An 18,042-nucleotide genomic window follows, 5' to 3' on the forward strand; every position below is an offset into this window, starting at 1 on the left:
ATATCCCATTTAATATATAATTTACAAAGGTTGTAATTTTATAAATATGACCTACGTGTCGTGCCTTTCTATTTTCCCTTGTATTTCTTTTCTCATCCTACTCCGTCTTATGTAAAACGAGTTTCTATAATTGTAAATTGTACGAGCTGTTGCGAATTAGAGAAGATGAAAGTTGGGCTATTTTAAGTGAGAAAGAAGCTTGTGAAGCGACTTACACCTTTAGGATTCCTTTCAGTTCTCCCATTAGCTTAGGAGGAACCACCTTTGTTTTATGGGCTATAACTATTGCATTTATTTATTGCTTTATATTATTCATGTTAGTGATACAATGGATGATATGTTAGCATATATGTAACGCCCCAATTTTCGAGTTTTCTGTGTATGTTGGCAATTTAAAATTTCTGTGTTCTATCTATATGAGGTAGGTTTAATTATGTTAGTGGGCCTCTAAACTCGGTAACTTTAGTTAATTTTAGTTCCATAAGAAAAAGGGGTTCTAGTTAACTGGGCTTTTAAGTATTAATTGGGCAAAATAAAACACAAAGAAGCTGGTGGCAAAGTGGCATGTGATGCCACTGGGAAGGCTATAAAAGTGGCGTATGGGTGCTAGGGAGAACCAAGGTTCAAGTAACAATGGGAGCATATCAAGGGAATTATTTTTATGTTTAGAAAGGGTAAGCAATGGAACTCAAGTAAAAGACTGTCAGGAGGAGTTTGAGTTGCTCAGGTGATTGAGTAAGGAGGGGATAAGGGAGAGGATTTAGGAGCTGATAAGGGGAGAAAATAAAGGAATCTGAGTATGAAGTAGGAGTTGGCCGTATAGGGGACTCTGCAAGCGCACATTCGGCTAGGGCACCTGATGTTGGGAAATTCGGCATTTGGTCTAGGGCTGCCAAATTCTTTTGTATTTCGGGACTAGGTTATTTAGTTTGTTCTGCCGAAGATTAGGTTTCTCTTCTCTTCCCTTTTATTTTTGCTAAAAATCGAAGACTACCCCTGTGCCGACTTCACAACCCCAAAACTGAACTCTCTGCTCATCTCTTCTTCTGCTCATCTTTTCTTTTTCTTTTAGACGAACCTAGAAACCCCTCACTATGCTGTTTTCTCCATAGCTAAATACTACCTCTTTTCTCATCCTTCTCCTTCTTCTATCTTCTCTTTTCCTCATAATCGAACTCATACCCTTCATTCTTTGTCACATCCATTATTGTTACCATCTCCCATATTCTCCAAGAGCCGAATCTTGTGGTAGCCGAACTTCTCTTCTCTTACTTACTTATAAAAATTGAAATCTATAAACCTGTGGTGGAGGAAGCCTAAACTTGGGTTGTTGGAATCTGTTTCTTCTCCCAAGTACGGTAGATCAGGGTTAGGATAGTGGATAGGCGCACTCTTTTAAGCTAAACAACGATAGGTAAGTTATTGAAATAATTTGCGTTAATCATGCATGTTTTAAGAAAAAGCCAAAACCCTTAAGGGGGTGGCTAACGTTTGGACTAAGGGCATTATGCCTCTTTCTTTTTTGAATATGTAAGCATTAGCGTGGACAAGGGAGTGTGCAGTGAAGGACTTGAAGACTATTCGGTTGGATCCTTGGATCTAATCCACATTTCGGCAATAAGGTAAGAGCAATAGGGTTTTAGGCATGGTTGGCTGAATATGGTAAGGGGTTAATACATAGTCATTTTTTGATAGTTAGATTAACGTGTTAGTAATCCAATTGTAGGCAGTTCGTGTGTGGATCTCGTCAGCATATCGTCGCAAACAGGTGTGTAATTGACACCCTCTCATAGACTAGATCGGCAAAAGCCGAAAAGCTGAAATGTTGAAAAGCCGATATTTTGAGAACATGCGAGTGCGCGAATGCCCGTGAGATTAATAGTTTGATGTATATGGTAAATTAAAGTGATAGGATTGCAAAGTGCACGATTCTGTGCATTTCGATGTTTTGGGCTTAATGGGCTAAAATAGGGATAGTGGGCCAACGGGTCTAATTCGGTAAGAAAATGATGTAAGTGTTTCTGGTCGTACGTAAATGACTATGTTATGTATGAAAACCTTAAGAATAGTTAAATTACTTGAATACCCCTATGTATGGAAAATTACTGTTATACCCCTAAGTGCAAGGTTACCATTATACCCCTAGGGTTACTTTTGACAGAAAAGCATGATGATCTGATTCCGTTTGATGTATGCCATAATTGTATATCTATTGCATGGGGACATGGGTTATATTATTGAGGAAGCGTCCTGATGGCTATGCCACAATTATCTGATCTGGTGGCTCTTCCGCATATATCTGTTCTGGTGGCTCTGCCACGATTATCTGTATCTGGTGACTCTGTCACATTATCTATTTTGGTAGCCATGCTGCATATTTCTATGGCGTGTAGCGATTGGGTGGGTCGAGTAGTCACCCCACATGGTGAAAGGTTGGTATGGGGGTGCATGTGGTTGGATATGGGTTGGGTTTCGCATAAACATGTGATATCTGTTCTGTTATGTTATGGGCCTATGGGCTCTATTCTGACTTCTGTTCTGGGCTAAGGCCAACTTATTCTGTTTCTGTGGTTTGAGCCGATATAGGATATGGTTGGGTTAATTTACACACTGAGTTTCCCCAAACTCACCTTTTTATTTTCATCCACGCAGGTAATCCCCAACCATAGTGGGCTTGGAGCTGCGAGGGATTCGGAGTGGCCACACGTTCTGTAAGTTGATTTTCTTCTGGTGAACTGGACATCCTTTTTATTTACGTTTAAGGTTTTGGGTTCTTTAAATGTAATAAGGCTGCTTAATTATTTTTGATGGTTTTAATATGTTTTATTATGGTAGGTATTACTTATATTTAACTGTTGGAATTGGATAGCTTTAGGGCGTGTTTTCAAAAACAATAATTGATTTCAAAATAACACGACAACAAGCAAAGCTTCCGCAATGAAAATATTTTCCAAAATTAATCACTTTCCTAAAAAGGACTTAATCAAATTGGTTTCCTGGAAATATACATGACGTTAAGGTGTGGCAATGGCAGTGTGCATCTCTGGGATTGGATCCGAAGGGAGCTTGGTAATTAAGCAGTCCGATGGACTCACCTCCTCTTTTCTGATTTCCTACCTGGTTCACAGCTTCCATTCACTTTAACCTACAATGAAATTATCTTTTAAAACACTAAGTAAGTTTTTCTAGATCAACAAAATAAAATGTTTTGAACGCTTCGATGTGGCACGTCGGATCCGGCCATAACGTCTAGGCCGAGTTTGGGGTGTTACATTTAGTGGTATCAAAGCCAGGTTGCAACAACGCGGCTGTGGAATGGGTTTACAAAAACAAAGATTTTCGAAAATAAAATTTAAAAAAAAATGCGGTTTTCAAAGTATAGATCTTTAGAAGGTGGCATTCCGAATCTCTGGCCCAAGCCTGTAAGTGTTACTCTGAACTTTTCTGAATATTTTCCTGAATTATCTGTCTATACTGAAACCCTACTAGGATACTCTAGATAGGATTATACTGAAACCATAGGAAAATTTGATAAGAGACTGAAACTGTAGCTAGACTTCGATTCTGCAAAAACAAACTTTTAATTACTGTCTGATTCATAAAACATCTGTAACAAACACTAGAATATTGAATTAATGCATAAAAATTCGTAATCAGATAATACGATATGAGTATAAGAGCCACTCGTGGAAGAGGCTATGGACGAGGCCGAGAAAGTGCTCGAGCGAGATCTTCGTCTTTGGGACATATGCCGCGGCAGATGCACCGGTACCATCGGCAACAGAGGTGGAGTCTCATGACCACAGTGCCGAGGATGATGCCCTGTCGTAGGCAATGCTTCGTGTTCTGGAAAGGGTTGCCAGGGCAAGAACGGGCAACGGAATTTAGGGATCTATTTCTGAACGACTTCGGGCTAACGGAGCGGAGATCTTTAAGGGCGTGTCTGGTGCAACCCCGAATGTGGCGGAATATTGGTTGGAGGCCACAGAACGGATTATGGATGACCTGGACTGCTCTGTGGAGCAGAAGCTAAAGGGAGCCGTATCGTTGCTGCGGGACGAGTCTTATCAGTGGTGGATCACTATGAGAGAAGGGACCCCAGCTGATAGGGTAACTTGGGAACTGTTTAAGACGACCTTTAAAGGGAAGTATATTGGGGCGAGTTATGTGGACGCCTGCAGAAAGGAATTCTTGAATCTGGTGCAAGGAGGTAAAACAGTTGCTGAGTACAAGACCGAGTTTCTGAGGCTGAGCCGGTATGCCGTGGGCATAGTCGCTACGGAATATGAGTGAAGTGTGCGCTTCGAGTATGGTCTAAGGGATGACCTTAGGGTGTTGATTGCTCCGCAAAGGGAGCGGGACTTTACAGTCTTGGTGGAGAAGGCAAAGATAGCTGAGGAGGTTAAGTGGGCTATAAAGCAGAATCGGGAGAAGGATCGGAACTGTTTCTGGAGGGATTCAGGACCCTCGAGTGGTACTAATAGGAATGTTAAGAGAGCAAGAGTGGAGGAACCAGTTTGAGCAGTGCTGATGAGCATTGTTAGACCACCAATCTGTGGAGACTGTGGTAAGATACATTTGGGCGAGTGTAGAAAACATTCCTGTGACAGCCCAAAATAGACCCTAGCCGGAATGTGGTTTCGGGACCACTAAACCGAGTCATAAAAATAATTAATTGTTATATTCTATGCTTACTATGTGTGTGCATGCATATGTGGAAATTTCATTCTCTAATTTTACCCATTTGTATGAGAAAGTATTAAATAGGGATCAAAGTGAAACATGGTGAAATATGATAGGCTAATTTTAAATGGCTTGTTAGTACATGTTAACAAAAGGTGGAGTTGCATGTCGAATAATCCCTTCCTAAGGAGGAGTGGTCGGCCATGACAAGGTTATGGGCAAGGAACATGTTCCCAACATGTTTTACTAATGGATGATGTTAGAAATAATAAACAACTAAGCATGGGTGAGAAAAGAAAAAAATGTGTGTGAGAGAGTAGCATCCCCCATTGCCGTGCAACCAAGAAGAGAAAACAAAAAATTTGTTCATGCTTACTCTCTCCTTTTGGCCGAAAATACTAAGAGGAAGAAGGGATTTTGCTTCATTTCCTTTGTTTAGAAGAGATCTAGAAGGAGATTTGGCTAAGTTTGCATCAAGATTAAGGTATGTATGAGGTTGTGTTGGGAGTTTCATGCATGGTTTGGTTGCTAATTTGATGTGCATGTTAGCCATGGCTCAAATCCTTGTTATGCCATGGAAATGGTATTTGGCCAAAGTTGTTATGGTGATAAAGCCATTGCATGCTAAGTGTGAAGCTTGATGATGATGCATGCAATGATGGATTGTCTACTCTTGAGTAAGATTTTGAGTTTTCTTTTGTGTTTAACCATGATTGAAGTTGAATGGAGCATGATTGTCATATTCGCCATGATGCATTCATGAGCATGGTTCATGCTTCTTGCATGTTAGTTAAAATTTGTATTTTGGATGGCTATGGACACCTTGAAATTCGCCATGCTCATATTGTATATATATGTTTGCACATGATGTTTTGGCTATGAAGTAAGTGATGAATATATTGGTTTAAAGAAGAAGATGTGGAAGAATGCTTGTGAAATTGCAAGCACAATTGCCTAGCACACATATAAGTGCTTGATGCTATATTATAAGTTTTGGGCCACAATGTGCAAAGCATTAACTAGTAAAATGCATGCTGTTTTTGTGAGGTATTAAGTGCAAAATTGACCTCAACATGTACATGAATATTCGGCCTTGGGTAGCCTATTGAAGGCCTTAGCTTTTCCTTGATGCTCAAATAAATTGTATTGAATTGCTTGATGTAGTATAAAATGTGCATGACCATTGTGTATTCAAGCTAAAGAGTGGCCATATGACCATTTAAACTCCTTGTCATATTCGCCATAAGCAAGCACAATGAGGTTTTAATAAATTGAATTTGTTTGAATTAGCTCAAGAGCTAAGAGGGCCACAATTGGACAAGGGAAGGAAAAGGTGATCGAATAGCCGAAAAAGCCGTTCGACAACATCCGAGGTAAGTCCTCAAGAAGTGACCCTACTTGAATTATGTGAAATAAAGTATGGATGTGTATTGATTATTGATTATGTATGTATGAGCATTTGAATTCTACCCGGCTAAGTCCCAAGGCGAATATGCTTGTGATTATATTTGCGTTTTGAGCCTTAGTAATGAAAATGAAATATGTATGTCCAATGATTATTGATGTATGTGTACATGAGAAATTGAATGATATCCGGCTAAGCCCCAAGACAATTATGCTGGAAATTATATCCGGTTAAGACCAAGGCAATTGTGCTAGTGGCTATATCCGGCTAAGACCAAGGCATTCGTGCGAGTTATTCTATCCGGCTAAGACCAAGGCATTTGTGCACGTGATTATATCCGGTTATATTCAAGAATCTTGGGCTGGAGGTGAGTGTTGGTTGCTGTAATGAATTCAATTAGTACACTCGAAAAGCCCAAAGGATAAGGTACGTTATATGTGCATTGAAAGTCGACATGTTTGAGCAACATTCGCTCAATCGACTAATAAATTTCAGTTATTGAATTGATTGATACTTTGTGAAAGTATATAATGATGAAGTGTGAAGTAAGAATGTGTATTAATGAAATGATGCATTTGGCTATGTGAATGTATTGCTGTAATTAGAGCTGATTATATTCCTTGAGACTTACTAAGCATAAAAAAAATGCTTACCCGTTACTTTGGCTCTCTGTTTTATAGATTTCGCTCGGTAGCAATCGGATTCGGGATCAATAAAGTCGAAGTCATCCACACTATCCACGCCTCTATTTTGGTATAAATTTTGGTTGAACTTTGAAATGGCATGTATAGGACTACCCCTTGTTGGTTGAATATGTTGTGATGTATATATGTACGGCCATGCGAAAATGGCTCGTAAAAGTGAAGTATCGACTTAGACTAATTGTGGTTTGTATGTATATATTTGGTGTCATGATGTGGCTATGGCTTGAAATGGGAATGTTGGTCATATGATCAGCCATTGGCATGGTTAAAATGATCATATATGAACCTATGTATGGCAAGACTAGTTGGTTCATGGAGACTACCAAATAGGTAAGACCTACCTTAAAACAGATGCTGCCAGCTGCAGTGACGTGAATGTGAAAAATCACCAAAATTCGTAGGAATGGAATTAAATAGTGAATAAGCTATGTAAATGAACCTTGATGAGTCTATTTTCATATGGAAGAAACGAAATGGTCATAGGAGTTACATGTTAAGAGTTATTAAAGCTATTGTGAGACAGGGCCAGAATGGTTTCTGGGTTCCCTGTCGCAACTTTAAAATTTACTATAAATTATCCAAAAGAATTAGGAGACATACCTTATATGTACAGATTCCATTTTGAGTCTAGTTTCATTAGAAACAAACGGAACCAGCATTAAAGCCCTGTACAGAGAGATATTCAAGTTATACCACGCGAAGGTCAGAGCAGTCGATCCCTGTAACATGGGTGACTTTAACTAATAAACTGTACCAATTGGCCCGACCAAAAATTCTAGAAATATATACATGGATGGATATATGAGTCTAAATTCAGGGAAAATTTACGAAACCAGTTTCCGAGTTTTGAAACTCGAGATATGATTTTTAAGGCGGCAGTGACGCAGTTTTCCAGCCTGACTGGAAATGTCAAATGGATGGGCAAAACAAGTGAACTTGGCTTGTTAACCCCTCGTGTCCGACACCGGCGATGGTCTCGGGTTCAGGGTGTTACAATTCCGGTGCTTGTTTTTGATGTGGATCTATGGAGCATAGAGTTAAGGACTGTCCTCAGGGAGCTGATCAAGCTCAAGTTGCTGTGTAGAGGGTTGCTCAACCCATGAGAGGTAGACCACAACCACCGAGAGGACGTGGACAAGGTAGGGGCGGAAATGGAAATGGTCGAGGTCGAGGGGCACCTGGCAGGGGTGCTGTAAATGCTGAAGCTCAACAGCCAGCGTTGGTGTATGTAGCTCGTCTTCGAGAGGAGGGCGACGCACCTGACGTCATAACGGGTATGTTTTTGGTTTCTAGCATACTGTATACTGCTTTGGTGGATATTGGATCTACTCATTCCTATGTTGCATGTGCCATATCTGGATTGTTGGGTGTGCACTCTGAGAAGATTGTGAGTGGTGTATCTGTGCTAAGTCCTTTGGGTCACTCGGTTAGGGTAGACAAACTATATAGGGATGTACCCTTAGAAACTCAAGGTAGGATTTTCCTTAGAGATCTAATGGAGTTACCGTTCGGAGAGTTTGATCTCATTCTGGGAATGGACTAGCTTGTTAAGCATAAGGCAACTTTGGATTGTGCTGCTAAACGAATGGTGTTAAGGACCACGGAGGATGAGGAGGTTATGGTGATAGGTGAGCGAAGGGATTATTTGTCCAATGTGGTGTCGGCATTAAGAGCCGAAAAATGGATTCGGAAAGGTTGTGAGGTCTATTTGGCATTTGTAAGTCAGTCGGAAGTGGAGGGACTGACGGTGGATAAGGCTAGGGCTGTAAAATAGTTCCAAGATGTTTTTCTAGAGGAGCTTCCAGGATTGCCTCCGAACTGAGAAGTTGAGTTTGGAATCGACTTGTTGCCTAGAATGGCGTCCGTGTCCATCGCACCGTATAGGATGGCACCGAAGGAGTTAGTGGAGTTAAAGGCACAAATTCAAGAGTTGGTGGATAGGGACTTCATTAGGCCAAACGTGTCTCCATTGGGAGCACCGGTGCTATTCGTGAAAAAGAAGGATGGTACGATGCGGATGTGCATTGATTATCGCCAATTGAACAAACTGACGATTAAGAATAAGTATCCACTGCCAAGGATTGACGATCTGTTCGACCAACTTAGAGGAGATTCTATGTTTTTCAAGATCAACCTTCTATCTAGATACCATCAGTTAAGGGTCAAGGAGGCAGATATCCATAAGACAGCATTCAAGACTTGGTATAGTCATTATGAGTTTTTGGTTATGCCATTTGGACTGACGAACGCTCCTGCAGCGTTTATGGATCTGACGAATCGTGTGTTCCAACCATTCTTGGATCAGTTCGTAGTCGTCTTTATTGACGATATCTTGATATATTCTGAAACGGAAGCAAAGCATAATGAGCATCTCCGTATAGTGCTGCAAGTGTTAAGGGGGAAGGAGCTTTATGCGAAGTTTAGCAAGTGTGAATTTTGGTTGAGGGAAGTAACCTTCTTAGGACATGTGGTCTCTGCCGAGGGGATTAAGGTGGACCCTCAAAAAATTGAAGTGATTTTGGAGTGGAAGCCGCCTAGGTCAGTGTCGGAAATACGGAGTTTTCTAGGATTGACAGGATACGACAGAAGGTTTTTGGAAGGTTTTTCTGTGATGGCAGCACCTCTAAAAAAACTCATAAGGAAAGAAGCACCGTTTGTATGGACTGAGAAGCAGCAGAAAGCTTTTGAGAAGTTGAAGAAAGTTCTGACTGAAGCACCTGTGTTAATTCAGCCGGTGTCTGGGAAGGATTTTACTGTGTACAGTGACGCATCACATGTAGGTTTGGGCTGCGTCTTAATGCAAGAGGGTAAAGTGGTTGCATATGCATCACGACAGCTTAAGCCTCACGAGGGGAACTATCCTACTCATGATTTGGAGTTGGCAGCAGTGATATTTGCACTTAAGATTTGGAGACATTACTTGTACGGAGAAAGGTGTATTATATTCATAGACCATAAGAGTCTTAAGTATTTGTGGACTCAGAAGGAGCTAAACCTTAGGCAAAGGAGATGGATTGAGTTGCTTAAAGATTATGACTATTCGATCGAGTATCACCTAGGCAAGGCTAATGTGGTAGCCGACGCTCTAAGTCGTAGAACTGTATCTGATCTGAGAGCAATGTTTGCTCGTCTGAGTCTGTATGATGATGGAAGTCTGTTGGCTGAGTTGCAAGTAAGGCCAACCTGGGTGGATCAGATTAAGGAAAAGTACTTGGAAGATGAGTTGTTGGTCGCTCATTTTCAACAAGTTAAGGAAGGGGAAACTTTTGAGTTTGGGTTAAATGGCGAAGGATTTCTGTGCTTCCGAGGAAGAATTTGTGTTCCGAAGGACTCTGATTTGAGGCAGACAATATTGAACGAAGCTCATGGGGACTTTGTGCCATGCATCTTGGAGGGAACAAGTTGTATCACGAATTGCAAGAATTGTACTGGTGGCCTGGACTTAAACGAGAAGTAACAGAGTTTGTAGGGAAATGTCGACATGCCCGGTAGTGAAAGTCGAGCATCAATTACCTTCTCGGATTGTGCGCCGGTGAAGATACCACTTTGGAAGTGGGAGAGGGTAACCATAGACTTTGTGAGTGGGCTGCCTTTGACACCATTGAAGAAAGACTCAGTGTGGGTGATTGTGGATAGGTTGACCAAATCAGCCCATTTCATACCTGTACTACTGACTTCTTACTTCAAAAGTTAGCCAAGCTTTATGTGGCAGAGATTGTGCGACTTCATGGAGTCCCAGTTTCGATTATCTCTGATCGGGATCCCAGATTCACATCTTGGTTTTGGCAAAAGTTGCACGAGACGTTGGGGACGCGATTGAACTTTAGTACAGCTTTCCATCCCCAAATTAATGGTCAGTCGGAAAGGGTTATTCAGATTCTGGAGGACATGTTGAGGGGATGCGTAATGGACTTTCAAGGTAGTTGGGAGGATTACTTGCTGTTAGCAAAATTTACGTACAATAATAGTTACCAGGCGAGTATTCAAATGGCACCGTATGAAGCACTGTATGGACGAAGGTGTCGTACACCTAGTTGTTGAACCGAGCTAGGAGAGCGACAAGTTCTTGGACCAGAGTTGGTAGCGGATACTGAGGATAAGGTCAGAATAATTAGGGATCGGTTAAAAGAAGCATCTGATAGGCAAAAGTCGTATGCAGATTTGAAGCGTAAGGAGATTGAGTACTAAGTAGGTGATATAGTCTTCTTAAAGGTTTCTCCTTGGAAGAAGATATTAAGGTTTGGTAAGAAGAGCAAGTTGATCCCGCGATTCATTGGGCCTTATCGGGTTTTGAAGCGAGTAGGCCCAGAGGCTTATCAATTGGAATTGCCTCTAGAGTTAGACAGGATTCACGATGTTTTTCACGTCTCCATGTTAAGGCATTATCGTTTTGACCCTGCTCATGTTGTGCCAGTTACAGAAATTGAAGTTCAGACTGATTTGACCTTTGAGGAGGAGCCTGTGCAAATATTGGCTCGAGATGTTAAGGTTCTTAGAAGGAAATCTGTCCTGTTGGTGAAAGTGCTTTGGCGTAATCATGGCAGAGAGGAAGCCACTTGGGAGCCAGAAGAGGCGATGCAACAGCAATACCCTCATCTGTTTGAATCAGCTAAATTTCAAGGACTAAATTTCTTTAAGGAGGGAAGAGTTGTAACGCCCTAATTTTTGGGTTTTCTGTGTATGTTGGCAATTTAAAATTTCTGTGTTCTGTCTGTTTAGGTTAGGTTTAATTATGTTAGTGGGCCTCTAAAAGGCCCAAGCCTAAGTTAAAACTCGGTAACTTTAGTTAATTTTAGTTCCATAAGAAAAAGGGGCTCTAGTTAACTGGGCTTTTAAGTATTAATTGGGAAAAATAAAACACAAGGAAGCTGGTGGCAAAGTGGCATGTGACGCCACTGGGAAGGCTATAAAAGTGGCGTGTGGATGCTAGGGAGAACCAAGGTTCAAATCACAATGGGAGCATATCAAGGGAATTATTTTTATGTTTAGAAAGGGTAAGCAATGGAACTCCAGTAAAAGACTGTCAGGAGGAGTTTGAGTTGCTCAGGTGATTGAGTAAGGAGGGGATAAGGGAGAGGATTTAGGATCTGATAAGAGGAGAAAATCAAGGAATCTGAGTATGAAGTAGGAGTTGGCCGTATAGGGGACTCTGCAAGTGCACATTCTGCTATGCCACCTGATGTTGGGAATTTTGGCATTTGGTCTAGGGCTGCCGAATTCTTTTGTATTTCGGGACTAGGTTATTTAGTTTGTTCTGCCGAAGAATAGGTTTCTCTTCTCTTCCCTTTTATTTTTGCTAAAAACCGAAAACTACCCCTGTGCCGACTTCACAACCACAAAACTGAATTCTCTGCTCATCTCTTCTTCTGTTCATCTTTTCTTTTTCTTTTAGCCGAACCTAGAAACCCCTCACTGTGCCATTTTCTCCATAGCCGAATACTACATCTTTTCTCATCCTTCTCCTTCTTCTATCTTCTCTTTTCCTCATAATCGAACTCATACCTTTCCTTCTCTGTCGCATCCATTATTGTTACCATCTCCCATATTCTCCAAGAGCCGAATCTTGTGGTAGCCGAACTTCTCTTCTCTTACTTATAAAAACCAAAATCTATAAACCTATGGTGGAGGAAGCCGAAACTTGGGTTGTTGGAATTTGTTTCTTCTCACGAGTACGGTAGATCGGGGTTAGGATAGTGGATAGGCGCACTCTTTTAAGCCGAACAATGATAGGTAAGTTGTTGAAATAATTTGCGTTAATCATGCATGTTTTAAGAAAAAGCCGAAACCCTTAAGGCGATGGCTAACGTTTGGACTAAGGGCATTATGCCTCTTTCTTTTTTGAATGTGTAAGCATTAGCATGGACAAGGGAGTGTGCAGCGAAGGACTTGAAGACTATTCGGTTGGATCCTTGGATCTAAACCATATTTCGGCAAGAAGGTAAGGGCAATAGGGTTTTAGACGTGTTAGTAATCCAATTGTAGGCTGTTCGTGTGTGGATCTCGTCAGCATATCGTCGCAAACAGGTGTGTAACTAACACCCTCTCATAGACTAGATCGACAAAAGTCGAAAAGTCGAAATGCCGAAAAGTTGGTATTTTGAGAACATGTGAGTGTCCGAATGCTCGTGAGATTAATAGTTTGATGTGTATGGTAAATTAAAGTGATAAGATTGCAAAGTGCACAATTCCGTGCATTTCGATGTTTTGGGCTTAATGGGCCAAAATCGGGATAGTGGGCCAACGGGCCTAATTCGGTAAGAAAACGAGGTAAGTGTTTCTGGTCGTACGTAAATGACTATGTTATGCATGAAAACCTTAAGAATAGTTAAATTACTTGAATACCCCTATGTGTGGAAAATTACTGTTATACCCCTAAGTACAAGGTTACCATTATACCCCTAGGGTTACTTTTGACAGAAAAGCATGATGATCTGATTCCATTTGATGTATGCCATAATTGTATATCTGTTGCATGGGGACATGGGTTATATTATGGAGGAAGCGTCCTGGTGGCTATGCCACAATTATCTCATTTGGCGGCTCTGCCGCATATATCTGTTCTGGTGGCTCTGCCACGATTATCTGTATCTAGTGACTCTGTCACATTATCTGTTCTGGTAGCCATGCTGCATATTTCTGTGGCGTGAAGCGGTTGGGTGGGTCGAGTAGTCTCCCCACATGGTGAAAGGTTGGTATGGGGGTGCATGTGGTTGGATATGGGTTGGGTTTCGCATAAACATGTGATATCTGTTCTGTTCTGTTATGGGCCTATGGGCTCTATTCTGACTTCTGTTCTGGGCTTATGGGCTCTATTCTGACTTCTGTTTTGGGCTAAAGCCAACTTATTCTGTTTCTGTGGTTTGAGCCGATATAGGCTATGATTGGGTTAATTTACACACTGAGTTTCCCCAAACTCACCCTTTTATTTTCATCCACGCAGGTAATCCCCAACCATAGTGGGCTTGGAGCTGCGAGGGATTCGGAGTGGCCACACGTTTTGCAAGTTGATTTTCTTCTGGTGAACTGGACATCCTTTTTATTTACGTTTAAGGTTTTGGGTTCTTTATATGTAATAAGGCCGCTTAATTATTTTTGATGGTTTTAATATGTTTTATTATGGTAGGTATTACTTATATTTAACTGTTGGAATTGGATAGCTTTAGGGCGTGTTTTCAAAAACAATAATTGATTTCAAAATAACACGACAACAAGCAAAGCTTCCGCAATGAAAATATTTTCCAAAATTAATCACTTTCCTAAAAAGGACTTAATCAAATTGGTTTCCTGGAAATATAAATGACGTTAAGATGTGGCAATGGCGGTGTGCATGTCTAGGATTGGATCCGAAAGTAGCTTGGTACTTAAGCAATCCGATGGACTCACCTCCTCTTTCCCGGTTTCCTACCTGGTGCACAGCTTCCATTCACTTTAACCTACAATGAAATTATCTTTTAAAACACTAAGTAAGTTTTTCTAGATCAACAATATAAAATGTTTTGAACGCTTCGATGTGGCACGTCGGATCCGTCCATAACGTCTAGGTCAGGTTTGGGGTGTTACAATATATGTTTTAGTATATTGATATAATCAACCTTAATAAATGAATAAATAAAACAGATTAAAGTTCAACATTTAATGGTGAGATGAATTTTACTTAAAACCTTTAATAAAATATTAATTTAAGATTGCCTTCTAATATTTGCCCTCATTAAAGCCTTGATGGATACAACATGGGTTCTACTAAAGTAAAATACTTGTATCTATCTTGGTCAAATGCGAAGAATAAACAAGTGATATTCGTCAGTTATAATATTGGTTAATAACATAACTAGGTTACTCTAATAGGATTAGAAACCTAGAGGCAAGAGATTTGGATGATCATGAGATGATTGGAACAAGAGTTGTTCACCAAATAATGAGTTACATAGGATGTAATTAGCAAGTGTTGCTTACCTAAATAAACTATAAAATCTTGAGAGTAAAGTCAAAGCTGACTTAAGAAGAGGTGAAATATGGATCATTTCCCACTAGAAAAACTTTAGGAAAATGATTTTTTGAAATTAATATTTAAGTGCTATTAATAATAAAATTGTGGGATCATCATTTAATAAAGTCCTTTTAATGTTTATAATAAAATTGATAAATTTACTCATAAGCATGTTTTATTATTGTAGATTTATTATGGAAAAAAAAATGCAAGCTCTTTATCATTGTGATCTGTCCTTAAGAAGGACAAGTTGAATGACTTGAACTTCTTTGACTGGTTCCGTAACTTGATGATTATCCTAGAACAAGAGCGTAAATTATATGTCATTGAAGAACTTGTTCCTAATAAACCAACAAGTAATGCCTCAAGAGATGACAAGGATGCTTATAAGAAGCATCTTGATGACATGTTAGACATAGGATGTCTAATGCTTGCCACCATGACTTTTGAGCTTCAAAAGCAACATGAGGATATTGTTTCCTATGATATGATCTAGCACATCAAATAATTATATGAGGGACAAGCACGTCAAGAGAGGTATGAGACCTCTAAAGCTTTATTTTGATGCAAAATGGTGAAGGGAACTCCTGTGAGAACTTACGTTCTCAAGATGATAGACTATATTGAAAGCTTTGAAAAACTTGGATTCCTTCTAGGTGCGGAATTGGCCACTGATGTCATCCTGCAATTGTTGTAAGATAGTTTTAGCCAATTTGTCCTTAATTTTTGCATGAATGAGATTAATAAGACTTTGTCATAGTTACTTAGCATGTTGCAAACTACTCAAAGTAACATGAAAAGGGGTGGACCTAAACCCATATTGATGGTCTGTAAGGACAAGGGCAACGGAAAGATTAATGCTAAGGCAAAGCCTAAGGATAATGGCTAGGCCAAACACATTCTACCATTTACCACATACAAACATCACATACTTATTAGCTTCAATCATGCAAACTTCCACATCCATGAAAACCTCATCATATGCATAAATATTTAAGCCAATATTAGCCAATTTCATATGGCCATTTACAAAATGAATTATCAACCAATATAGGCCAACACATTAGGCCAAATCAATTATGACAGATAACAAAATAGCCAAGTCCCTATACATTGCATAACTCAAAATATTGAAATCATTAGTACCCAAAATATTAAGTTGATAGTATGACTAGGTCTCCGAGAATCTCCGATCCCCGAGCTGGCTTGGTGACACTATAAGACAAGGGAAAAGAAAGGGAGTAAGCTATATAGCTTAGTAAGTTCCCATACAAATAATAAGCATTATAAACTCACATTTAACATACAATTAACTTGAAGTAAATTAACATAAATGTCATTATGAATCTCATAATCAAACTTACTCAATCACAACCTTACCAAGAGATTCATCACATATTGAGCTCATTAAGAATGAATTTTATGTACATGCATATACCAATTTTCAACATATCATAGTTTTTCACAACTTTGACATTATCGATGCATTTCCCATTGAACTACTTGGAATACTAAAGGATACTCGAGTATCTCGCACACATAGTACTACACCAATGCCATATCCCAGATATGGTCTTACATGGGATCTAGTATTGATGCCAATACCCTAGCTATGGTCCTACACGAAATCTCATATCGATGCCATATCCCAGATACAATCTTACATGAAATCTCATATTGATGCCATATCCCAGATATGGTCTTATACATAGTCTTGACAACACTAATGTCATGACATTTGTATCCTATCTATTCCTAATGTTCAATTGGGATTTCACGCTTGTCGTAACTTTGTCGAACACACTCAATGGTCAATCATAATTCATACAATAGTAAAGCATTTAAAATATAATTAAAGAAATGAATTATTTACATAAGAACTTACCTCGATACAAAAATAGTAGGAAATGGACCTAATCGTCAAATACTTTGTTTTTTTATCTGATCTAGGTCTGAACCTTGTTTCTCTTGATCTATAATAGCATATTTAACTTATTTATTAATCATTACTCAATCCAATCCAAAACTTACATTATGGAAAATTATATTTTTGCCTCTAAACTTTGACATATTTACATTTTAGTCCCTAGGCGCATAAAATGAAATCTATTCAATTTGACCAAGACCCAAGCCTAGCCGAACCTCTTTCATGCTTATAACATCTCACATTTTCCATTTAATCACACTTTTATACACATTTTGAAATCTTTTTACAAATAGGTCCTTTTGACATTTTCATCAAAAATCACCTAGCAAAAGTTGTATATCTTACATCTAACATACATTTTCTACCATTAGACATCAAAAAGCACAAATATTCTTCATGGTTAAAATTTTAGACTTTGATTTTCTTTCAAGTTAATCCTTGAAATAGCTAGACTAGGTTACAAGGATCTCAAAAACATAAAAATAATTAAAAACGGGGCTAGAATGGACTTACAATCGAGCTCGGAAGATGAAAAAATCCTAGCTATGGTTCCCCTTTGAAATTTTCGGCCAAGGGTAGAAGCTGAGCAAAAATTGGCTTTTAATGTGATTTTTAATTCATTTATTAGCCAAATGACTAAAATACCCCTAACTTAAAACATGAAATTTCTCTTACCTCATGTCCATTTTTGTCCACTAACTTAACAAATGGTCTAATTACCATCTAAGGACCTTCAATTTAAAATTTCATAACAATTTGACACCTCTAGCATGTAGAACTCAACTTTTGCACTTTTTCAAATTTAGTCCTTTTTGCTAAATTGAGTGCTCAAACGTTAAAATTTTCAAACGAATTTTTCATGAAATCATTCCATAAAACTGTAGACCATAAAAATGTAATAAAAACATGTTTTTCTATGTCAGATTCGTGGTCCTGAAACCACTGTTTCTGTAACACCCCGTACCCGAGACCATCGCCGGAGTCGGACACGAGGGGTTAACGGGCTTAATCCACTTACTTGCATAGTTCATTTTAAAAATTTCCAGACAGCCGGCTAACTGTATCACTTTCACCTTAAAAATCATATCTTGAGTTCCACAACTTAAAAATCAGTTTCGTGATTTTTCTCTGAAACTAGACTCATATATGAATCTACAAATTTTTTTCTAGAATTTTTTGGTTGGGCCAATTAGTACAGTTTATTAGTTAAAGTCCCCCATGTTACAGGGATCGACTACACTGACCTTTGCGTATTACGACTTGGATATCTCTCTGTACAGGGCTTCAATACTGATACCGTTTGTTTCTACAGAAACTAGACTCAAAAAGGAATCTG

Source organism: Gossypium arboreum, chromosome 11 (genome assembly GCF_025698485.1).
Source record: "Gossypium arboreum isolate Shixiya-1 chromosome 11, ASM2569848v2, whole genome shotgun sequence".
NCBI classification, from domain to species: domain Eukaryota; kingdom Viridiplantae; phylum Streptophyta; class Magnoliopsida; order Malvales; family Malvaceae; genus Gossypium; species Gossypium arboreum.